Raw genomic sequence first — 6,000 nt, forward strand, 5'->3', positions numbered from 1 at the left:
TTGTCCGTAGCAGCTGACATCCGTTACGGTGACTTCCGTGCGCCCTGACCAGCGCGATAGGTGGACAGCGGAGAGTTGGGAGCCGAGGGGAGGACGGGAGGGAGCCGGAATGGAGCTCGAACTTCTGGATCCTGTGGGACCGCCCCCCTTTGTGAAACCAGCCGCGTAGCAGCTGCCTGGTGTCTTCGAGCAATTCAGCGATCGCAGACTGCGGGGCTCTAGGCTGGAGCTGGCAGGAGTGTGGAGAAAAATTCGGAGGCGAATTCGATGCAGTCTCTGGAGGGCTCCCAGGATATTGGGGAGACAGATACAAATTCCATTACCTGTGGCCCAGCTCAGAACAATGCGAGCTGGATGTCCAGAGAAATCCGGAGACCTGGAGGAGGGGGATTGAATTTTCCACTGAATTCGGTAGGGAAAGAGAGAGAGAGCGAGCTTCCATAGCTCCCTCCGCCTCATCTAGTACCTGCATCTGTGCCCACATGCGTTGCCTTTCCTCCTGCAAGCATGCAGTTTAGCTGAGGTCTACCCCTTCACTTGCGCACTGGATCCCATAGCTTCTTGTCTGCTTAAGGAAGTGGCTCTAGTAATTCACCCCTCCCCCATATTCACGTGTTTCCCTCCTTACAGGATTATTTCTGTCATTTTACATGCTGTTAATCCCATTTTAGAAGGAAGCAAACAAAAAACAGCCCTCTCCGGACCTCACACCGTACTCCCCTTTACAGCAAAACCCCTGAGATGCCTAGACTTACTGTCTCCAACTCTCAGTCAGGTTTTTGCTTTTCCAGAATGCATTGAAATAACTTTCGTTAGGGTCACCAAGAGCAATGACCAATCTTCATTTTTTTTTTTCTCTAAGTTTTTATGGAGACAGGGTCTTGAGCTTTCACGATCATTCTTTTTTAAACTTTTTTATTTTAAATTTTATTTGATTATTAAAATTTTTAATTGACTCATAATAATTGTACATATTTATGAGGTACTGTGTGATATTTTAATACATGTTTACAATGTATAATGATCAAACAGGTTAATTAACATATCCATTACCTCCAACATTTATCGTTTCTTTGTGTTGGGAACATTCAAAATCTTCTAGCTAATCGAAAGTATGCAAGAAATTGTTGTTAATTATAGTCGCTCCACAGTGCACCCTACAGTACACTAGATCTTATTCCTCCTATCTAGCTGTAATTTTGTATCTGTTAACCAGCCTCTCAATATTCCCCTCCCCTTCCCAGCCTCTGGTAACCACTGTTCTGCTCACTACTGCTATATGATCAACTTTCTTAGCTTTCACATATGAATGAGAACATGTGGTATTTCTCCTTCTGTTCCTGGCTTATTTCACTTAACATAATGTCCTCCAAGCTCAACCATGCTGGCAACGGCCAATTTTCAATCCTCGTCTTACTTGAACCATTGGTATCTTACTTGACAAAGCTGACCACTCTCTCCTCCTTCCAACACTCTTCACTTGGCTTCCAAGACACCATGCCTTCCTGACTTCTTACCTCCTTCACTGCCGTCTCCTTCTTGGTGTTTTTTGCTGTTTTCTCATGGCCCTTCTTGTAGCTGGAATGGGACATTCTCCGGGATAGGGCTGTCTTTGGCACTCTCCCTTTCAATGTCTATAATCATTCCCCAGATGATCTCATTAAATCACATGATTTTAAATGCCATGTATATGCCTGACAACTCTCAAATTTTCCCTCCAACCCACACATTTTCTCTAAACATCAGGCTCATTATGTCTATTTGGGTGTGTAATAGGCATGTTAAACTTAACCTGTCCCAAAACAAACTCCTGATGTGTCCACCTCAACTTCCTGCAAACTTCCCCACTTCTGTAAATGGCAACCTCATTCCTCCAGCTGCTCAAGCCAGAAACCTGGGAGTTATCCTTGAGTCCTCAGTTTCTTTCATACTCCAAGGCTAATCCCTCACCAAATCCAATTGGCTCTGTCCTTAAAACAAAACCAGAATCTAGTCACTTCTCACCACCTCCACTACTACTATGTAGATCCAAGCCATCATCATCTCTCACCTAGTTAATTGCAAGGTGTCCACTCTTGGTTTTTTGTGTGTGTGTGTGTGTGACTAGCCAGTATAGGGATCTGAAACCTTGACCTTGGTTTTATAACACCATGCTCTACCAACTGAGCTAAGTGGCCAGCCCCCGCATCCACTCTTGCCTTCCTTAAATCTAGTCAATTTGTCCTGAAAGTAATATTTTAAAAAATGTTGTCAGTGGGAATGTAAAATGGTGTAACTGCTGAGGATTAAAGTATGGCATGTCCTCAAAAAATTAAAGATAGAATTACCATATGATCCAGCAATTCCACTTCTGGGTATATACCCCAAAGAATTCAAAGCAGGAGGGCCGGCCCGTGGCTCACTCGGGAGAGTGCAGTGCTGATAACACCAAGTCAAGGGTTGAGATCCCATTACTGGTCATCTTTAAAAAAAATAAAATAAAAGAATTCAAAGCAGGAACTCAAACAGATATTTGTGCACCCATATTCATAGCAGCTGATGGAGTTTGGATATGTTGTCCCCTCCAAAACTCATGTGGAAATTTGATCTCCAATGTGGCAGTGTTGGAAACTGATTGAGTCATGGGGGTGGATCCCTCATGAATGGATTAATGCTCTCCCTGGGGGAGGGGGGATTAATGAATGAGTTCTCGCTCTATTAGTTCCCGCAAGAGCTGTTGCTTAAAGAGACCCTGGCACCTTCTCTCTCTCTCTTGCTTCCTCTCTCTTCCTTCCGCTCGCCATGTGATCTGCTTGTACCCACCGGCTGCCTTCCACTTTCCGCCATGAGTAGAAGCAGCCTGAGGCCCATGCCAGACGTAGCTGTCCCAGAATCGTAAGCCAAATAAATCTCTTTCCTTTATAAATTACCCAGTCTCAGGTATTTCTGTTATAGCAACACAAAACGTACTAAAACAGCAGCATTATTCACAATAGCCAAAAGTTGGAAGCAACCCAAGTGTTCATCAACAGATGTAATATATTGGGCCGGCCCATGGCTCTTCTGGGAGAGTGCGGTGCTGATAACACCAAGGCCATGGGTTCGGATCCCTATATAGGGATGGCTGGTTAGCTCACTTGAAAAGCGTGGTGCTGATAACACCAAGTCAAGGGTTAAGATCCCCTTACTGGTCATATTTAAAAAAACAAAAACAAAAAACCACAATATGTGAATATATACTTACAATGGAATATTACTCAGTCTTAAAACGGAAGGAAATTCTGATACATGCAACAACGTGGATAAACCTTGAAGACATTATGCTAACAGAAATAAGTCAGTAACAAAGGGACCTTCCCAATAGCTCTAGGAGGTAGTAACTATTTTTAATCTCCATTTTATAAATGAAGAAGCTGAGATTCAGAGAGGTGGAGTGACTTTCTCAAGGTCACACAACTAGGAAATAGCATAACTGATTTAAACCCAAGGCTGTTTAATAAAATCAGGTTTCTGCACATTTCATGTTATGTCTTAATTTCTTACAGTCTTATGTCTTGCCTCCCCACCCAGATGATAAACTGCAGACAAGCAAGGACTGCATCCTGTGCTGTATTATATTCACCTTATTTTATTCTCCCACCCCCAGGCCTAGCACAGTGTTTGCTCATGAGGTTCTTAGTGTTTGTGGATTGAGTGGTACCCTCTGCTTGAATCTCTTTGGTCTTCCTCATCTGCTCATCCCACACTTCAACCCTTGGTGCCCTTCACTCACTAGCAATGTGGCCTTGGGAAAGTTAACTTCCCTAGGCTTTAAGGTCTTTGTTCTTAAAATGGGGGTACGAATCCTGGTTGTTGTGAGGATTAAAGAAAATAAGTAAAACACCTAACACATTGCATGGCATAAAGTTCTTAACATGGAAATTATTATTGACTTAGCCCCTTACCCCTGTCCTCAGAGACTAACACTATGCTAGGCATTGGGAGAGGGTCAATAAGTCTATTGAATTAAACAGTATGTTGAAAGAATATCAGACTGGGAGTCAGAACTAGATTTTTAAAATTTATTTATTTGTTTATTTATTGCAGCTGGCCTTGACCTTGACCCTTGACCTAGGCCTAGGTATTACAACACTGTGCTCTAACTAACAGAGCTAATTGGCCAGCCCAGAACTAGATTTCAATACTGGTTTATGGGCATTGGTCACTTATTCTCTGGAACTTAGTTTTTTCATTGCCCTTGGGGTCTCTGAGTTCTTTTGTAGCTCTTAGGCAAAGTACGAATGCATGTAAATTCACCCCATTACTAACCCTCAGACCCTCCATTGACCCACATCTCTCCTCCAGCACCGCTGGACCCCTTTTGGCAGGTATTTCTTGTCCTGGGATCCTGGCTTTGGCTCCTAGGGAGCCCTGACACCCATTTGCCACCAGATGGTGCTGTGGATTCATTTATGTGAAGCTACTCCCGGTCTCCAGGCAGGGCTGACAGGAGGGGTCCTAAAATGCCCCTCTGGCTCCTTTCCTTCCTCAATGGAAAGCAGCCAGGTCCGGGATGATTCTGGGAGGTGGCTCAAACCTTTTAGACCTTTTAGACGTTTCCAAGGCCCAAGCCCGCCCCGGTTCTGTTGTAGGGATTCCAGCAGAGTCGACAGGCGGACTGGCTACATAATTTGTGGGACCTAGTGCAAAATGAAAATGCCTAAGTTGCTGGTAGAGGCAGAACAGGGAATGCCTAAAAGCCAGCAAAGTGGTTCTAGTTCAGCCTTCTAGAGCTGATAGTAAACACTTCAGAAATTTTATGAGCTGGTTATTGAGAAATAAAACATTAAATTATATAAATTTACAATTAAGTACATTATTTATAAACAAAGGTAATAGATACCCCCAAACTCATCACTATGTATTTTTATACATTTCGCTATCATCTATGCTCTTGAAATGACTTAAACTTGTTGTATCTATATGGTGGAAATACTATATAATGGTGTGCTACTTACTGAATCTCTTCCCAACCCCGCACTCAGTGATGTCACATTGGTAGCTTCAAATCGACCGAGGTGAGAGTGTTTACACCATCAAAATCTACAAACACTACAAATCACCTTCCCCTTCCCCCCCAGGCCAGTTGTTAAATTTTCACCAGTACACCCCTGGCCTAACATGCTGTGTGGTCTTGAGCGAAGTCTTGCTCCTTCCAGCCTCCCATGCATTTATGTATCACCTTATAATTTACAAAGGGGGGGATCCTTTGTATGCCGGGCACTGTTGTCTCATGAAACTCTCATAACCACCCAGGAGGTAGATTATTATGATCCAAAGAGCAAAAGATGGGGCCAGCCCGTGGCTCACTCAGGAGAGTGCGGTGCTGATAACACCAAGGCCACGGGTTCGGATCCCATATAGGGATGGCCGGTTAGCTCACTGGGGTGAGCGTGGTGCTGACAACACCAAGTCAAGGGTTAAAATCCCCTTACCGGTCATCTTTTTAAAAAAAAAAAAAAAAAAGAGCAAAGATGTTGCCTCAGAAGAGCCGAGAGGAGTGGCTGTCACCAAGGTTCCCGGAAGGTGGCGCTGTGGACTGGCTCAGGGGTAAAAGCAATATTATCTTTTTTTTTTTTTTTTGGTGGCTGGCCAGTAAAGGGATCTGAACACTTGACCTTCATGTTATAACACTGCACTCTAACCCATATTATCTTTCTGTGCCTCATTCTCTGCATTGGTAAAATGATGATGATGGTCATAATAATAATGTCTTTTCAGCCACTTCCAGCGTTGTTTTGAGGACTCACATAAGTCTGCTCCCTGGCTGTATTCAGGAGTGGGCAGAGGAAAGATCTAGCCTCCTCTGGCTTCTGTAGAAGGACAGTAAGAGGTGAAAACTGGACTGTTCTTCTTACCACAACAGACAGCAAGGGTTTTTCCCAAAAGAGAGACTGGGGTTGGATGCAGATGGCCTAAATATCGACTGTCCTATGTACCCCATTTGCTGCCAAACACATATACGCTCTGTGTCCCAAACTT

Source organism: Cynocephalus volans, chromosome 8, assembly GCF_027409185.1.
Source record: "Cynocephalus volans isolate mCynVol1 chromosome 8, mCynVol1.pri, whole genome shotgun sequence".
NCBI classification, from domain to species: Eukaryota; Metazoa; Chordata; class Mammalia; order Dermoptera; family Cynocephalidae; genus Cynocephalus; species Cynocephalus volans.